Raw genomic sequence first — 19,777 nt, 5'->3', positions numbered from 1 at the left:
AGGTCATAAGTAAAGGGTTCGGGTAAGAGATAACCGAGGCACGTGGAGACGATGATGTATCCCGAAGTTCACACCCTTGCGGATGCTAATCTCCGTTGGAGCGGTGTGGAGGCACAATGCTCCCCAAGATGCCACTAAGGCCACCGTAATCTCCTCACGCTCTCGCACAATGCAAGATGCTGTGATTCCACTAAGGGACCCTTGAGGGCGGTCACCGAACCCGTACAAATGGCAAACCTTGGGGGCGGTCACCGATACCCGTACAAATTGCTCGGGGCAATCTCCACAACCTAATTGGAGACCCCGATGCTTGTCCGGAGCTTTACACCACAATGATTGAGCTCCGAGACACCACCAAGCTTCTAGAACGCCAAAGCATCCACGAAGAACAATATCTAGGTTACTAAGTACCAAAGGTAATAAGCTTCTCAAACTTCACTTCCAAGTATCACCGTGGAGAACTCAAACCGATGCAACTAATGCAATGACAAGGGCACATGGAGTGCCCAAGTCCTTCTCTCCCAAATCCAACCAAAGCAACTAATGCTAGGGAGGAAAATGAGAGGAAGAACAAAGAAGAACACGAAGAACTCCAAAATCTAGACCCAAGGGGTTCCCCTCACTTAGAGGAGAAAGTGATTGGTGGAAATGTGGATCTAGATCTCCTCTCTCTTTTCCCTCAAGAACTAGCAAGAATCATTGGAGGGATTGAGAGTTAGCAAGTTCGAAGAAGGTCAACAATGGGGGAAGAACACGAGCTAAAGAGGTAAGGTTCAATGGGGAAGAAGACCCCCTTTTATAGGTGGGAAAAAATCCAACCGTTAAGCCTCACAGCCCGCACACAGCGGTACTACGGCTCATGGAGCGGTACTACGGCTCGGTAGGTTCACCAATCATGCTGAGGCCAAAAAGTATGTAAAAAATGGTCCGACGGAGCGGTACTACCGCTCTTGGAGCGGTACCACCGCTAGGGAGCGGTAATAAAAATTACTACCGCTCCGGGGGCGGTACTACCTCTCCGGGGGCGGTACTACCGCTATAGGAGCGGTACTACCGCTCGCACCAGGAGCGGTACTACCGCTGGATACTGAAACTGCTGTAACTTTTGCATACGGACTACGAATTCCATGAAACCAAGTTTGTTGGAAAGCTAACGACATGGGCTAACACAATCTTGATAGAAATATAAATAAGAAGCAAGTGAGAAAATTACCATAAGAAAATGGTGAGAACCCTTCTTCGAATAAGACCGGTAAAAACTCCCAACATCGAAAATATCATAGAAGATGCATATGGACTCCGTTTTCGATGAACTCGAGCTTGTCATGAAGATGAACATAAGCTCTAAAACTCACAAAGAGAAACAACAAACAAGAACCAAGAAGTATGATGTAAGGATGCAAATGGTTTGAGCTCTCAACGAACGATACAGTCAAGCTCTCTATGAACATTCTTTGGATAATATCTTGAATCCCACCTTGGTCATCATATAAACTCCTTGAACCCAACACATGGACTTCAAGAAGTGTCTATGGACAAATCCTATAAATATAACTTAAGGCAACCATTAGTCTATAGTATTGTCATCAATTACCAAAACCACATATGGATATATATGCTCTAACAATCTCCCCATTTTGGTAATTGATGACAACCACTTCAAGAGAGTTTATATAAGGAAATAAGCATAACCAAGCGCACACATAGAAAGCAATAATGCATGTGTGGAAGATGTAAATACTTACGCAATAAAAGCAAAACCCTCTAAACATATCCAAAGTAAACTCTCTAAACTTCTCCCCCATTGGCATCGATTGCCAAAATGGACGAAAAGTTTAGAAAGCCAATATATTTGCTGATCCTCCAAAAAGTGTGTACTTCTCAGCAAATGAGTAAGAAATACACAAATACAATGATAAGTAGTTGGAGGAAAACAAACTATATTGAGGACCCAAAGATTGCAAATAAAAGGATCGTATGCCACAAAGACATACAAAAATAGAGGCAAGCAATCAAAAGGTACCAGATGGAACAAACAACCATATGGTCCTTCGAACGACATGAATAAAAGATATTATGATAAAGGCAATAGAGTGTTTTATCAAAACTAGAGAAGCTCCCCATGATTTGTGCACTAATAAGAGATTTTTGTATTTGATACAAGTGCACAAAATAGGATCGTTGCTCCCCCAAAAATTAATAAAAACACACAACGAGTGCAAGAAGATAAATGAGACAATAGGAATATCACTTGCACAAAACAAATGGTTGAGAAACATGTAAAAGAAGCAACTTAAGAATAGGCTCAACCAAAATAATGTATGTGATTCATGGCAAAGCACTTGAGAAGACTAAGATAAGGATGAGCATTACTCATCAACATAGTCTTGATGAAATGAGACACAAAGTGCAAGACATATCATTCCCGCACACACACATACGAGAAAATGGGTTCACAAGCTTACTAATAAACAAAATAAGAACCAACGCTTGTGACAACCCATGGTGAAGATAGGAAATAAGAACCTTGTCAAGAGGAGGGATACCAATCGAAATGGCAAAACCCTCATCAAGACAAGCATGAGGAAAAATAATCTTCACGGCCAAAGAGTGCATCAAGATGTAGGAAAATAAGATACGCACTCAAGACAAATCCTTTCACGAAGCCACCAAAAACTGAAAAAGGAAATGCAACGATGGACGTGAAAGAAAAGAGGATATTAATTAGAGATGTAACTTTTCTCATGTGTAAAAGATTCTAAGTAGAAGACAATCATGATGATATATATCCACAAAGAAGTATGTACACACGAAATGGTTACAAGAAGGAACAAACAAGATATCCAAAAGGAAGTCATAAATATATCAATAAGATCTTTGCTTGAAAGCATATCACATGGCCTAATATTTTCTTATTGTACAATATGAACTTCCAACATACAAACATCAAAGACATCCCAACTAGCAATAAGACATCATCGTTCGGATGCTTTGAGAAAGGAAACAAGTACTACAAGAACGAATCAAGAGATTCATGCCATGATGCAACCTCGAAAAGAAAAGACAGGTTTGGGCCTTTGTAAGAAATGAATGCATGAAGTAGATACTTGTTACCGAGACAACATTGGATTGGTGTAGTAGATAGTTGTTCGTTGATCATCCTAACTTGACTCCAATAACCACATGGTCTCAACACCTTCCTTATAGGTGAGCCGAGCATCCAACGCATCTCCAATTGTTTCTGCAACAACAAAACAAACAAAATGGTGCCCAAGCTCATTGGGACCAAAGATTTAGAAAACCAACAATACATAGGACAAACTCCACATACATATGTGCACATATATATGAATTTGAATTTCATGCACACTTTAACCAATTTATGACAAGGTGGAGTTTCCCTTATATATTGGGTCAAAAAAAGAAAGCAAGCAAAAGAAGCTATATATAGTAAATATGCATGCTCAAGGCTTTCAAGAATCAACTCAACACAAAGTTGATAATACACCAAAAGACAAGGTATCAAGTGATAATAAGATACCAAATGAAAAACTATCACTTGAAGGATATCACTTAAAAGATACCTCAAGGAATGAGATATCCATTGACACATGCCAAATAAAAGGAAACAAGATACCAATTGAAGGAAAACAAACACAAGGTATCTAATTTCTAAAAGAGTGCTAGGTTCCAACAAACCAAACCCTCGACAAATTTTCATGATGGCACAAAGCATCATAAAGAGCAAGACTTGCCTCCAATCGACACACACTTGATGGGGATCAAAAGATTTTATGATGGATGAATAAAGAGAGTGTTCTAAAGAAAATATGATAGCTCCCCCAAGGGACGTGCATTATATAGAATTTGCATTTAAATACAAAATGCACAAGATGGGATCATCACTTTCTCTATATCTATAAAAACACTAGACATGTTAAAATAGATCCACAAGAGGCAAGGAAGACAAACGAAACACAAAATCCAATGTAAAGATGATTAGCAATTCCTACCACATGATGGGAATACCAATTGTCAAGGACAAGAAGTATTTTGAAAATGATACTCATTGGTAGATCGCAAATATATCCAAGATCATCTTTACCCATAAAACGCAAGCAAATGACACTTGTAGAGCTAACATGCCACCTAGGAACAAGATAATTTACAATATCAACACTAAGTGGCAACACCTCAAATGTACACATTTTATAGGTTTGTAATATGCACATAGCATATTACTCCCCCATAATATGATAAACCAACAATATAAACAAGTGGCAAATTAAAACCAACAAGAGATAATTAATGGACCATATAGAATTTGAATTTCTCATGAGTAAGACATACCACGTACAAACTAGATAATCTTGAAATATCAATACTAAATGGTATTCCCCATGTATACATATTTATAGGATTGTGAGGTGTGCAAAGCACATCACTCCCCCCACAATGGGATAATCCATTAATCTCTCACAAGAGCCAACAAAGATACAAACAAGATGCAAAAAAGCTTAATACAAGACTCACATGTACATGATATGCAAACCAACATACACATACTCGATTACTCAAGATAAGCAAGTTGGAAGCACAACATATACAAACACATGCAAGGTACAAAACCACAACATGCAAAGAGGCAAGCAACTAACAATGTAAACAATTTAAGTACAAGTTACTGTAAGGAGGCACATTCGATATAAGATAGAAACTCGATAATCCAAATGACTTGGCTTGAGAAAATATGAATGATGAAGACCCCTTAATTCTTCATTATGTATCCAAGTCTCTAATGTCCTCCACAAACACCTATTGATCAAGTTTGAGCTTGTTGGTTCCCAACCACGTTGGGTCCTAAGAGGTTAGTCACAATAGGCTTGGCAACCCAAATGGTACATTTCTTGACACCACTTTGAATACCAACAAACTTGGCAAACATATTGCCAACCTTATCCTTCCCAAGTGAATAGATATCATGAATAATGATTATGTTGGATAAATTACCTCTCGTGCAAGAAGAAGCGAAGTGACCCTTCTCACGACATAAGTAGCAACATCTACCCTTTAATTTCTTCCCTATTGATTTCTCAACATGAGGAGTGTTGGCTTGGGTCTTCTTGGGAAAGGGCCTTTCTTCAACTTCTAGTTGAGTATGTAAGTGCACTTGTGGCCTCTTCCCTTGTTGCTTCTCACTTTGGAGCTTCTTCTTTAGTGGGCAAGATCTAACATGGTGTCCTTCAATTTTGCACTTGAAGCAAATAATCTTGGCCGAATTGTTGACTTGTTCTTGGCCCTTCTTCTTGAAGATTTTGGACTTATTCTTCTTGTTGGAGTTGAATCCAAGTCCATATTTGTCATTTGGGGATTTTTGCCCACACAAGACATTGTTGAGTGTGGACATTCTTCATGACTCTTTTTTCCAAGTCTTTCTTCAAGGAAGTGACTTGGGCCTTGAGCTCTTTGATTTCCTCTACATGGTTAGTATCAACACAAGTACTAGAGGTAGTATAATCTTCATTGTTAGAGCAACAAGGCATGGAAAGTAATTCATCACAAGATGTAGCAACATTGTGAGTAGATGAATTACGAGGACTAGCAAATGGCAATATAGCTTTTTGACTAAAAGTAGTGCTAATGTCCACATGAGGCTCACTCGATGTTACCTTGGTAGTAATAGCCTCATGAGCTAATTTTAGCACATTATGGGATACTAGAAGATCATCATAAGAGCTTGTGAGCATTACATGACTTTCTTCCAATTTCTCATAATTGCTAGATAGCAACTCAAGTTGAGCCCTTAGCTCAACATTCTCCTTTAAAATGGATGCTTCACAAGAAGTAGCGTTAGTAGCACAAGCATCATTATTAACAATAAGAGGAGAAGGCAACTTGGCAAGCTCTTTAGCATATGAAGCTTCAAGTTGAGCATGAGACTCGGTGAGTTCTATGAGCGAACTCTTAATAGCCTTTGAGCCATTTTCGAGGTGCTTATAGTCCTCAATGAGTTTAGCATGTGCAACTTTAAGATTATCATTTTTAGTTCTAAAATCATTAGCCACCTCGAGAGCTCTATCATGGGATTCCTTTAATCTAGATAATTCTATAGCAAAGGTTTCCTCAAGATATTCCTTGATGGTTTGTTCATTTTCAAGATCTTGAGATAGCTCCGCGATCTCGTTAGCGTATTCACGCTCATGACCTTCCATTGTCTCAATGGTGGCCTCATGCTCCTCGAGATGAGCTTCCAACTCCTAATGTATTTATTGCCCTCAGTGGCAATAGACATGATTTCAAAGAAGTTGAAACAAGCAAGTTTATTCTTATAAAGAGATTTAAAAATCATTTCACCCTTAATTTTTAAGGATGCAATATTATCACTCTCTTCGTCATTATTCTCATCCCCATTATCATCAACATCATCATCATGAGATATATTGGGATTCAAAGTAGGAGATACCTTTGAAGCCTTAGCCATAAGGCAAAAGTGAGTCACAATAGATGATGATGTAGGATCCCTTGAAGCATCATTCAAGGCCACATCTTGTTCCATGGAGTGATGAATTTCCTCTACATTGCTAGCACAACAACTCGAGGAAATATATACATTTTTATCATGGCAACAAGATATAGGAAGCATATCATCATGAGATTTAGTCAAGCAGTTTTTACATGATATGTAAGGACTATCAACACAAGCATGTAAAACATTTAGAGTGCTCGAAGTGTTAATGCCCAAAGATGAAGCATTGCAATAATATAGTGATGAATGATCATCAACAATAAACCCACTATCATTGTTGCAATGATCACCACTACACACCATATCATTACCTTGTGGCAATCCACATGTAGGTGAAGTAGATAAAGTTGAGAAGACCACACGACCGGAGGTGGAGGGAGAACAATCATTCCGACAAATCTTGGACATACCATATTTATCTTGAAGCTTTGTCCACAACTCATGAGCATTCCGGAATGGCATGAGTAGAAAGATAACTACATTGCTGAAAGCATCAAAAAGCACATTAGAAGCTTGAGCATTGAGATAAGAGTTTTTCTCATCCTCTAAAGATATATTTTGAGAATCCTTTGGAGGAGAAAAACCCATATCTACAATCCGCTCTAAATTTGGGTCCAAGACCCGAAAGTGATTAAGCATGCGAATTACCCAAACATCAAAATTTGTGCCATCGAAACTAAGAGTGTCAGTGAATCCTAAATCCCTAGTCGACATCCTTACTCTCTAGGTGGTTAAACCTAATAAAGAGAGACCTAGCTCTGATACCAATTGAAAGGACGTGGATGTCGCCTAGAGGGGGGTGAATAGGCGCTTTAAAATAATTACGGTTTAGGCTTGAACAAATGCGGAATAAAACTAACGTTTAATTTGTCAAGGACAAAACCTACAACAACTAGGCTCACCTATGTGCACCAACAACTTATGCTAAGCAAGATAAACAACTAAGTGATAGCAAGATATATGACAATAAACAATATGGCTATCACAAAGTAAAGTGCATAAGTAAAGGGTTCGAGTAAAAGATAACCGAGGCACGCGGAGACGATGATGTATCCCGAAGTTCACACCCTTGCGGATGCTAATCTCCGTTGGAGCGGTGTGGAGGCACAGTTCACCCCAAGATGCCACTAAGGCCACCGTAATCTCCTCACGCTCTCGCATAATGCAAGATGCCGTGATTCCACTAAGGGACCCTTGAGGGCGGTCACCGAACCCGTACAAATGGCAAACCTTGGGGGCGGTCACCGATACCCGTACAAATTGCTCGGGGCAATCTCCACAACCTAATTGGAGACCCCGACGCTTGTCCGGAGCTTTACACCACAATGATTGAGCTCCGAGACACCACCAAGCTTCTAGAACGCCAAAGCATCCACGAAGAACAATATCTAGGGTACTAAGTACCAAAGGTAATAAGCTTCTCAAACTTCACTTCCAAGTATCACCGTGGAGAACTCAAACCGATGCAACTAATGCAATGACAAGGGCACATGGAGTGCCCAAGTCCTTCTCTCCCAAATCCAACCAAAGCAACTAATGCTAGGGAGGAAAATGAGAGGAAGAACAAAGAAGAACACGAAGAACTCCAAAATCTAGACCCAAGGGGTTCCCCTCACTTAGAGGAGAAAGTGATTGGTGGAAATGTGGATCTAGATCTCCTCTCTCTTTTCCCTCAAGAACTAGCAAGAACCATTGAATGGGTTGAGAGTTAGCAAGCTCGTAGAAGGTCAACAATGGGGGAAGAACACGAGCTAAATAGATAAGGTTCAATGGGGAAGAAGACCCCCTTTTATAGGTGGGGAAAAATCCAACCGTTAAGCCTCACAGCCCGCACACAGCGGTACTACCGCTCGGTAGGTTCACCAATCATGCTGAGGCCAAAAAGTATGCAAAAAACGGTCCGACGGAGCGGTACTACCGCTCCTGGAGCGGTACTACCGCTAGGGAGCGGTAATAAAAATTACTACCGCTCCGGGGGCGGTACTACCTCTCCGGGGGCGGTACTACCGCTACATGAGCGGTACTACCGCTGGATACTGAAACTGCTGTAACTTTTGTATACGGACTACGAATTCAACGAAACCAAGTTTGTTGGAAAGCTAACGACATGGGCTAACACAATCTTGATAGAAATATCAATAAGAAGCAAGTAAGAAAATTCCCATAAGAAAATAGTGAGAACCCTTCTTCGAATAAGACCGGTAAAAACTCTCAACATCGAAAACATCATATAAGATGCATATGGAATCCGTTTTCGATGAACTCGAGCTTGTCATAAAGATGAACATAAGCTCTAAAACTCATAAAAAGAAACAACAAACAAGAACCAAGAAGTATGATGTAAGGATGCAAATGGTTTGAGCTCTCAACGAACGATACGATCAAGCTACTCACTTGAGAGCCCCTTGACAATACGACAATCTATCCTAAAACGGAAAACCTATCAAGGGCAAACCTATACCTTGCACCTCGTCCTCTTGAGCTAGATGACGATGATCTTGGCTTTCTCAAGATGGACCACCTTTCTTGATTGCGTTGGCTTGATGAAGACTAGTTGATTGCTCTCTATACACACTATGGGTGAGCGGCTCTTCAACATATCTTCACAAGTCCATTGCCACCATCCTCAACCACTTGACGTCATCCTTAATGAGTTGTATGAGATCTTTCTGTTGACGCAATCCCATGAAAACACACCTAACCCCACATAGAACTCTCACGAAGACCATGGGTTAGTACACACATACATAATGGATAATGCTTACTATACCATGGGATCGCTTGATCCCTCTCGGTACATCTTGTACGCTTTGTGTGTTGATCATCTTGATTTACTCTTTGTCTGACGATCTTGATCAACCTTGTGTCTCTATGAACATTCTTTGGATAATATCTTGAATACCACCTTGGTCATCATATAAACTCTTTGAACCCAACAGATGGATTTCAAGAAATACCTATGGACAAATCCTATAAATATAATTTAAGGCAACCATTAGTCCATAGGAATTGTCATCAATTATCAAAACCACATATGGAGATATATGCTATAATAGTAGAGCATCAAATGTTCAAGGAAAGTTTCACAAGGAAATTTTGCCAAAAGGTTAATAGTAAGTGTTACACGGTTGCAGACAAGCGCTACAGATAAAATCAGCAAACCTGATAAATTAGAAGGTTCAGTTTTGGACGGGTTGATCTAGAAGAACTTTCACGCCATTGGTATGACATGAGACTTAATCTAACCATTCTTAGATTCATCTAACGTTGCGGCTGATCATTCATACGGTAGATTGGTAGCAAATCTACTAACATAGTTGTTCATACGTTATGAAACTTCCTTCTCTTCTCTAATGCGTCCACTATGAGAGATGGGCAAGTTTCTTTCAGATCCTTGAAGCCTTGGGTTGCCACCATAACATCCATAGAATTGGTATCTGATATTTCGATAAATTCAAGGCAAGCATCCTTAAGCTCGTCGCAGTTATGTTGGTCAGCTAAAGCCAATGTGGTTGCCACAGTGTCCACATTCAGATCCTCGCAAAATATGCTTTGGCAAACCAGCTTGAGCCTCTCCATGGCATACCTGTCCGCAGCCACCAGTAAAAGCCGGGTCATCTCGGTATCCTCATCCTCGCCACCAGGCAAAGAATCGGTATAGATGAAATGGAGCAGGGCCCTGGCTGCATGTCCTTAATGGTTATGCACTGCCCCGGCCTCGCCTCCCGCACAGGCCCGTAGAGCTCTGCCTTCAGAACAGGCGACCGCATAGCAAGAACGAGCCTATGTGCTTCAATGGTCTCTCCTCCAACAATGAAACTGACATCGAATCCCTCCTTGTCTTCCAACAGCCTACCAACATGTTCAGTCATGTCAGATGGTGGCATGCCGATTTTGCAGAGCCCCGGTCTGGTATCAGTAACATGCGGCTTATCAAAAACAGTGACGATGCATTCGATCTTCAGGTGGTCACCCTTAAGGTACGAGGATCCCTCGATGTCGCTTCGCCTCTGGAACTCAGAAGTCTGTGGAGCAAACGCAGTCACATCACCGGAGTTGAAAATCCTGGGCTCTGTTTTATGCATTGAAGACGATAATCCGGTGCAGTGGTCCATTAGTTTCAGGTCGCAGGACGCCCGGACTTTAGTGCTCTTGCTCAAAAGCTCGACATAAACTGAGATGTAATCTTGGGATTCTTTGCCATTCCCATCCGGGTAGAAGCGGATGGCCCATTCGTAGCCGCCGACGGCGAAAATCCCGGACCGTATGTAGCTCTCTGGTTTGTTCCCCATGCCCCTGAGCTTGCTGTAGCCCAAGATATCGAACACATGTGTGGCTTCAGCCGCCCCCGCGGTGCACGCGGAGACCGTCTTGCATGCCTCCATCTGGTCTCCGGTGACCGGCGACCAGATTGCCGGCCAGAGGAAAAGAATCTCGGCGACGGAGCCGCCGCGAGCAAATCTGATGGGGGGAAAGAAAAGCGCATTAATCCCCGACGGAAAGCAGAGGGGAAAAGAATCAGGATGCGGGGGAGTAGATTGAACCTCCAGACGTCAGGTGGTAATCGTAGATGGCGGCGGCGGCGGCGGCAGTGCAGAGGACGGCCGGAGAGGAACCCTCCTCAACTTTCTTTCTACTATTTTTTAGGAAGAAGCCGAAGTGACCACGGAGCGGCTGAGGCCAACTCCGACAAATTTGATCTTTTGCCCCAATTTACTTCCCAATTTGATAATTGGCCTTCCGTGAAACTGCAGGGTAGGGTTGGGGCCACTGGTCATTGAGATAACACTGGGGCACATCATCCAACCCTTTATAAAGTGAGGCAAATCATCCAATCCCCCGGCCAACTCCACCCCGCGACCCCATTCTCTCGCGCGCGTGTCCGTTTGGGGCAAAACGGACAAAACAGACGGCCCAGCGCGCGGGACCAAACGGTCCGTTTTGTGTCCGTTTCGACCCATCCCCGGCCCAACTTTACGTCGATTTTGGTGTGAAACGGACAGCGCGCGGACGGGCGGGACGCGCGCTCGTCCGCCCTTGGCCCGCCAGTCGATGGCACAAAGTAAAACCCACCCCGCCCCTTTTGGCGCCATTTCTCACCAAACCCTCCCACTTCTCGCCGTCTTCCTCTCTCTCCCCCGTCCATGGCCGACGCCCACCCGAATTCCGACGGTCCGGCCGTCGACCAGACCAGAATGGCCAAGAAGAAGAAGGCCAAGGCGCCAAGAAAGCCGCGCGCGAAGTGCACGCTAGAGGAGATCGCCAAGGCGCCAAGAAAGCCGCGGGCGAAGTGCACGCCAGAGGAGATCGCCAAGGCGCCAAGAAAGCCGCGGGCGAAGTGCACGCCAGAGGAGATCGCCAAGGCGCCAAGAAAGCCGCGGGCGAAGTGCACGCCAGAGGAGATCGCGAAGAGGAAGAACCGGAGGGCGGCCGTGAAGGACAACGCCGCCGCGCGCAAGTTTGCCACCGAGCGCGATGCGATGGAGGCCGCGCGGCGCAAGATCGAGGTCGAGCACAAGAAGGCCATCGTCAACAAAGCGCACGCCCTCCTCATGCTTGGCATTTGTCGTCCGGCCGGTTTCTCTGCAGCGGTCGTCGGCCCGACAAACACAGGCTCGTCGGTCACCCGGTCTCCTCACTGCAAGTCGCCGACGTCGCGGACCACGGGTGTGTCGCCCGGCTACCCCCCGCCAAGGCACGACGCCCACACCCGTTTCTCGGGGTCGCCCGACGTGAGCGTGATCGCGCCTTCCACCCCACGCCCCTCGGCCTACATAGACCTTAATGTCGCACCTGGGTCCAGCAGCGGCGGCCGGGCGTCCGTCGAGATGCAAAGAAAGCAAGCACAGCCGCTGCTACCTCAAAAAGATCCCCGGCGACAGCGCCAGAAATACTTCTGATGTTTGTTGTGTATCCCTTGCAACGACGCCAGAAATAGTTGTGTCGACGGCACCAGGAATCCTTTAGCTGCGGCTACGCCTTAAGGGACTTCATAGGCAAGTATGCAAAGGATTTCCCCCGTGGCCTTGGAGCCTTGCATTGGTGTTCCCTCGAAGCGGAAAGGGTGATGTAGCACAACGATGATAAGTATTTCCTTCAGTTTGAGAACCAAGTTATCAGTCCGGCGGAGGAGTATCTCAAGATCCTCCACAAATACAAAAGCTTACACCCAACGCTATCAAGGGGTTGTCAATCCCGTATAGATTGTTTGCCAAGTGAGAACTGAAAGCAACAAAGTAACAAAGCAAAGTAAAAGCGGAGGTGTAAACGATGGATGTGAATAGACCCGGGGGCCGTAGTGTTTACGAGTGGCTTCTCTCATGAAAGCAAGTAGACGGTGGGTGAACAAATTACTGTCGAGCAATTGATAGAACCGCGCAAAGTCGTGACGATATCTATGCAATGATTATATCTATAGGCATCACGTCCGAAACAAGTAGACCGATACTTTCTGCATCTACTACTATTACTCCACACGTCGACCGCTATCCAGCATGCATCTAGTGTATTAAGCCCATAAGAACAGAGTAACGCCTTAAGCAAGATGACATGATGTAGAGGGGTAATCTCAAACCAATGATAAAAACTCCATCTTTTTACCCTTGATGGCAACTACTTGATGTGTGCCTTGCTGCCCCTACTGTCACTGGGAAAGGTCACCACATGGTAGAACCCAAAACCAAGCACTTCTCCCATTGCAAGAATCATAGATCTAGTTGGCCAAACAAAACCCAAGACTCGGAGAGACTTACAAGGATATCAAATCATGCATATAAGAAATCAGCAAAGACTCAAATATAAATCATAGATAATCTGATCACAAATCCACAATTCATCGGATCTCGACAAACACACCGCCAAAGAAGATTACATCGGATATATCTCCACGAAGATCATGGAGAACTTTGTATTAAAGATCCAAGAGAGAGAAGAAGCCATCTAGCTACTAACTACGGACCCGTAGGTCTGAAGTGAACTACTCATGAGTCATTGGAGGGGCGATGATGATGATGAAGAAGCCCTCCAACTCCAAAGTCCCCTCCGACAGGGTGCCGGGAAGGGTCTCCAGATGAGATCTTGCAGAAACGGAAGCTTGCGGCGGCGGAAAAGTACCTTCGGTGCTCCCCTGATTTTTTGTGGAATATTTGAGGATTTATAGGCCAAAGACCTAGGTCAGGGGGCAGCCAGGGAGGCCACAAGCCTGCCCACCGCCGCCTCCCCCTGGTGGCGGAGTGGGGGCTTGTGGGCTCCGTGGAGCCCACCTAGCTTGGCCCAAAAGCCCCCTGGTCTTCTTCCATTCGGGAAAAAATCATTTCGGGTTTTTTCTTCCGTTTTGACGCCGTTCCAAAATCAGATCTGAAAAAAGTCAAAAACACGGAAAAACAGGAACTGGCACTTGGCACTGAATTAATAAGTTAGTCCCAAAAAAGATATAAAAGGTACATAAAACAACCAAAGAAGACAAGATAACAGCGTGAAACCATAAAAAATTATAGATACGTTTGAGACGTATCAAGCATCCCCAAGCTTAACTCCTGCTCGTCCTCGAGTAGGAAAGTGATAAGAATGAATTTTTGATGCTTTCATGCTACCTAGCATAGGTGTCCTTTATAATTCCTCTTATGTGATGTGAATGTTCAGATCCATTAGATTCAAAACAATAGTTTGCTATTGACGTGGAAACAATAATAATTCAAGCAAACTAGCAAAGTAATCATGAACTTTCAAAATCACAAGGCCAAAAGAAAGTTATCCCTACAAAAGCATATAGTCTGGCTATGCTCTATCATCATTGCACAACGAATTTAAATCATGCACAACCCCGGTATTGACCAAGTAATTGTTTCACACTTTTACTTTCTCAAACCTTTTCAACTCTCACGCAATACAAGAGCGTGAGCCATGGTTATAGCACTATAGATGGTGTGGAATGTAGTGGAGGTTGCAAGACAAAAAAAAAGATAGTCACATTAACTAGGCATATCAATGAGCTGTGGAGATGCTCATCAATAGATATCAATGTGAATGAGTAGGGATTGCCATAAAAATGATGCACTAGAGCTACGAGTATGTGAAAGCTCTTGAAGAAAACTAGTGGGTGTGCATCCAACTTGCTTGCTCACGAAGACCTAAGGCAATTTTGAGGAAGCCTATCATTGGAATATACAAGCCAAGTTATATAATGAAAATTTCCCACTAGCTATATGGTGGTGAAAAAATGAGAGACTCTCAATCATGAAGATCATGGTGCTTAATATGCACAAGTGTGGAAAAAGTGGTAGCATTGTCCCTTCTCTCTTTTTCTCTCATTTTTTTTATTTGGTGGGCTCTTTGGCCTCTTTTTTTTTTGTGGGCTTCTTTGGCTTCTTTTATTTCCTCACATGAGACAATGCTCCATTAATGATGATCATCACACTTTTAACTCAAAACTTAGAGTAACGATGACTCTATATGGAATGCCTTCGGTAGTGTACCGTGGCAATGATCTAGCATGGCATAGACATCAATGGAAACATCATGCTAGCTATCTTACATCATGCAATGGCAATGTAGACGTGGTGGCACATGTCATGGTGGTAGTTGCATGGCAATATATCTCGGAATGACTTTGAAAAAGCCATAGTAGGTAGGTATGGTGGCTGTTTTGAGGGAGGCTAATGGTGGGTTTTGTGCACCGGCGAAAGTTGCACGACACTAAGAAGATAGTGATGGTGGAAGGTGAAAGTGCATCTAAACCATGGACTCAACATTAGTCATGAAGAACTCATATACTTGTTGCAAAAGTTTTATTAGTAATCGAAACAAAGCATTCAACGCATTCTCCTAGGGGAAGGGTTGGTAGGTATAAACCATCGCGCGATCCCGACCGCCACGCAAAGGATGACAATCAATATACTAATCATGCTCAGATTTCATCACATAGCGGTTCACCATACGTGCATGCTACGGGAATCACTAACTTCAACACAAGTATTTCTAGATCCACAACACCTTACTAGCATGACTTCAATATTACCATAACCACAACTCAAAACTAATTGAGATGAATCAAACTTCTCTAACTATTCAATGCACGTGAAGGTGGAAGTTTTCGTATCCCTTTGGATAACTACCCCTTTTCAGACTACTTTCAAAGCATAGATCAACTACCAAGCCACGCACAGCTGTACTCTAAAAGATATAAGTGAAGCACATAGAGCAAAAGTATCTAGCTCAAAAGATATAAGTGAAGCACATGTGAGCTGAACTGTCTATCAAAAGATATAAGTGAAGCTCGACAAAATCATAGTGTGTGCATGTCTCTCTCTCTAGGTGTGCAGCAAGGATGATTGTGACACAACAAAAATAAAAGACTCCTACGATACAAGACGCTCCAAGCAAAAACACATAACATGTGGTGAATAAAAATATAGCCCCAAGTAACGTTACCGATGGATTGAAGACGAGAGAGGGGATGCCTTCCCGGGGCATCCCCAAGCTTAGGCTTTTACGGCATCCTTGAATCTCTTGGGGTGCCTTGGGCATCTCCAAGCTTGAGCTCTTGACACTCTTTATCTCTTTGTCCATAAGAACTTCACCCAAAACTTGAAAACTTCACAACACGAAACTTAAACAGAAACTCGTGATAGCATTAGTACAAGAAAGCAAACCACCACTTCCTTAGGTACTGTAGCAAACTTAAATTCTACTTGTGCTGATGTTGGGTTACTGTACTTTCAATCTTCCATGGCTAATACCCCCCGATACTATCCATAGTTTCATCAAAATAAGCAACCAACACAACAAAAACAGAATCTGTTAACAGCAGACCAGTCTGTAGCAATATGTATATTTCGTATACCTTTGGTACTTCAAAAATTCTGAAAAATTACGACAGTCTGAAGAATTTGCGTAGCAATCAGAAGCAAAAAGAATCAACTCAAAAGCTCTTACAGGAAAAAATGAAAATTCTTTTCATGAGCAGAAAGTTTCTGTCTTTTCCAGCATGACCAAATGATCATCCCCAAGACTAATCATAACGGTTTTGCTTGGCACAAACGCAAAAATAAACACAAAAAACACAATCATGACAGAATTATGAAAGTGTGGAAAACACAAAACAGAAAGAAAAATGATAGATTCCTTCGGTTGCCTCCCAACAAGCGCTTTTGTTTAACGCCCTTAGCTAGGCGAAAGTGATGGAATCACGTATAGTCATCTTTGGTGCTCAAACCATAGGTAGCCCTCATCATAGTTTCATAAGGCAATCTTATTTTCTTTCTAGGAAAGTGCTCCATGCCCTTCTTTAAAGGAAATTGAAATCTAATATTCCCTTCCTTCATATCGATGATAACACCAATAGTCCTTAGGAAAGGTCTACCAAGAATAATGGGACATGAAGGATTGCAATATATGTCAAGTACAATGAAATCCACGGGTACATAGTTCTTATTTGCAACAATAAGAACATCATCGATCCTCCCCATTGGTTTCTTGACAGTAGAATCCGCAAGATGCAAATTAAGAGAACACTCTTCAATCTCATGAAAACCAAGAATATCACATAAAGACTTTGGAATCGCGGAAACACTAGCACCCAAATCACACAAAGCATTGCACTCATAGTTTTTGATCTTGATTTTGATAGTAGGTTCCCACTCATCATGAAGTTTTCTAGGTATAAAGACTTCTAGTTCGAGCTTCTCTTCAAGAGATTTCATCATAACATCTATGATATGCGCGGTTAAGGCTTTGCTTTGGCCATAAGCATGTGGAGAGTTTGCAATGGATTGCATCAAAGAAATGCATTCAAACAAGGAGCAATTATCATAATTGAATTCCTTGAAATCCAAAGTGGGAGTTTCATTACTACCCAAAATTTTGACTTCTTCTACTCCACTCTCCACACCTTTATCATCAAGATAGGTGGACTCTGAATCATTGGGGCGTTTTTCAACCAAAGTGGATTCATATCCAGCCCCTCCATAAGTAGGTTTGACACGCGAAAACAAAGATTCAAGAGGAGACACACCAAGCACTTTAAGATCTTCGTGATTTGCATCACTAGAACGCACCCTTTTAAACCATTCATGTCTAGCGCGAATTTGGGTGGTTCTTTCTTTGCTCTCATTCATGGAGATACGCATAGATTTCAAAGTTTCATCCAAGTTGACCTTGGGAGGAGCGCATCTAACTTTCAAAGCATCAATATCACAAGACATCCTATCAATGCTCTTAGCCAAATCGTCTATTTTGAGTAGTTTTTCCTCTATAGACGCATTGAAAATCTTTTGAGAGTTGATGAAATCTTTGATATTACTCTCTAAATCAGAGGGTAATTTGTTGTGATTTCCATAAGTGTTGTTGTAGGAATTGCCATAATTGTTAGAGGAGTTACTAGGAAAAGGCCTAGGAACATAGTTTCCTCTAAAAGCATTGTTGTTGCCAAAATTGTTCCTACCAACAAAATTCATGTCTAAACTAGCGTTGCTACTCTCAATCAAAGAAGATAGTGGCATGTCATTAGGATCTACGGTAGCGTTTCTACTAGCAATCAAATTCATCAACTCATCCATCTTAGCACTAAGCGAGTTAATCTCTTCTATAGCGTGCACCTTTTTGCTAGCAGGCGACCTTTCAGTGTGCCACTGAGAGTAGTTGATCATGATATTGTCTAGGAGTTTTGTAGCATCTCCTAACGTGATTTCCATGAACGTTCCACCTGAGGCGGAGTCCAAGATATTGCGAGAAGCGAAATTCAAGCCAGCGTAAAAGATTTGTATAATCATCCACAAACTCAAGCCATGAGCGGGACAAATTCTAATCATAAGCTTCATCCTCTCCCAAGATTGTGCAACGTGTTCATGATCAAGTTGCTTGAAATTCATGATATCGTTACGTAAGGAGATGATCTTAGCCGGCGGAAAATACTTGGATATGTAAGCAACTTTGCACTTATCCCAAGAATCGATACTATTTTTAGGCAAAGAAGAAAACCAAGTTTTTGCACGATCTCGCAACGAGAAAGGAAAAAGTTTCAACTTAATCATGTCATTATCCACATCTCTTTTCTTTTGCATATCAGAAAGCTCAATGAAGGTATTGAGATGGGATGCGGCATCTTCACTAGGAAGGCCAGAGAATTGCTCTTTCATAACAAGATTCAGCAAAGCTGCGTTGATTTCATACGATTCTGCACTAGTGGCGGGAGCAATCGGAGTACTAATAAAATCATTATTATTAGTGCTCGAGAAGTCGAAAAGTTTGGTGTTTTCAGACATGATGACTTCAACAACCAAACAAGCACACAAGCAAGCAACAAAACCGGCAAAGGCAAAAGAAAACGGTGAAGGCGAAATGCGAATGAAAACGGCAAATGTGAAGTGGGGGAGAGGAAAACGAGAGGCAACTGGCAACAAAAGTAAATGCAAGAGAAGAGTTTGTGAGACCTACTTGGATGGTCTTGTTTTCTCCTCCCCGGCAACGGCGCCAGAAATACTTCTGCTACCTCAAAAGATCCCCGGCAACAGCGCCAGAAATACTTCTCATGTTTGTTGTGTATCCCTTGCAACGGCACCAGAAATAGTTGTGTCGACGGCACCAGGAATCCTTCAGCTGCGGCTACGCCTTAAGGGACTTCCTAGGCAAGTATGCAAAGGATTTCCCCCGTGACCTTGGAGCCTTGTGTTGGTGTTCCCTCGAAGCGGAAAGGGTGATGTAGCACAGCGACGGTAAGTATTTCCTTCAGTATGAGAACCAATGTATCAATCCGGCGGAGGAGTATTTCAAGATCCTGCACAAACACAAACGCTATGAAGGGGTTGTCAATCCCTTATAGATTGTTTGCCATGTGAGAACTGAAAGCAACAAAGTAACAAAGCAAAGTAAAAGTGGAGGTGTAAACGATGGATGTGAATAGACTCGGGGGCCGTAGTGTTTACTAGTGGCTTCTCTCATGAAAGCAAGTAGGCGGTGGGTGAACAAATTACTGTCGAGCAATTGATAGAACCGCGCAAAGTCGTGACGATATCTATGCAATGATTATATCTATAGGCATCACGTCCGAAACAAGTAGACCGATACTTTCTGCATCTACTACTATTACTCCACACGTCGACCGCTATCCAGCATGCATATAGTGTATTAAGTCCATAAGAACAGAGTAATGCCTTAAGCAAGATGACATGATGTAGAGGGATAATCTCAAACCAATGATATAAACCCCATCTTTTTACCCTTGATGGCAACTACTTGATGTGTGCCTTGCTGCCC

At 42.7% G+C, this 19,777-nt stretch overlaps 1 pseudogene; it reads right to left on the bottom strand.

The window, feature by feature from the left end:
- Window positions 1-9,596: 9,596 nt before the first annotated feature.
- Window positions 9,597-11,170, bottom strand: LOC123399002 (annotated as a pseudogene).
- Window positions 11,171-19,777: the final 8,607 nt, after the last annotated feature.

Source organism: Hordeum vulgare, chromosome 5H (genome assembly GCF_904849725.1).
Source record: "Hordeum vulgare subsp. vulgare chromosome 5H, MorexV3_pseudomolecules_assembly, whole genome shotgun sequence".
In the NCBI taxonomy this organism is placed as follows: domain Eukaryota; kingdom Viridiplantae; phylum Streptophyta; class Magnoliopsida; order Poales; family Poaceae; genus Hordeum; species Hordeum vulgare.
Note: the sequence above shows the minus strand (reverse complement) of the source record. Positions and strands in the feature narration are given on the sequence as shown.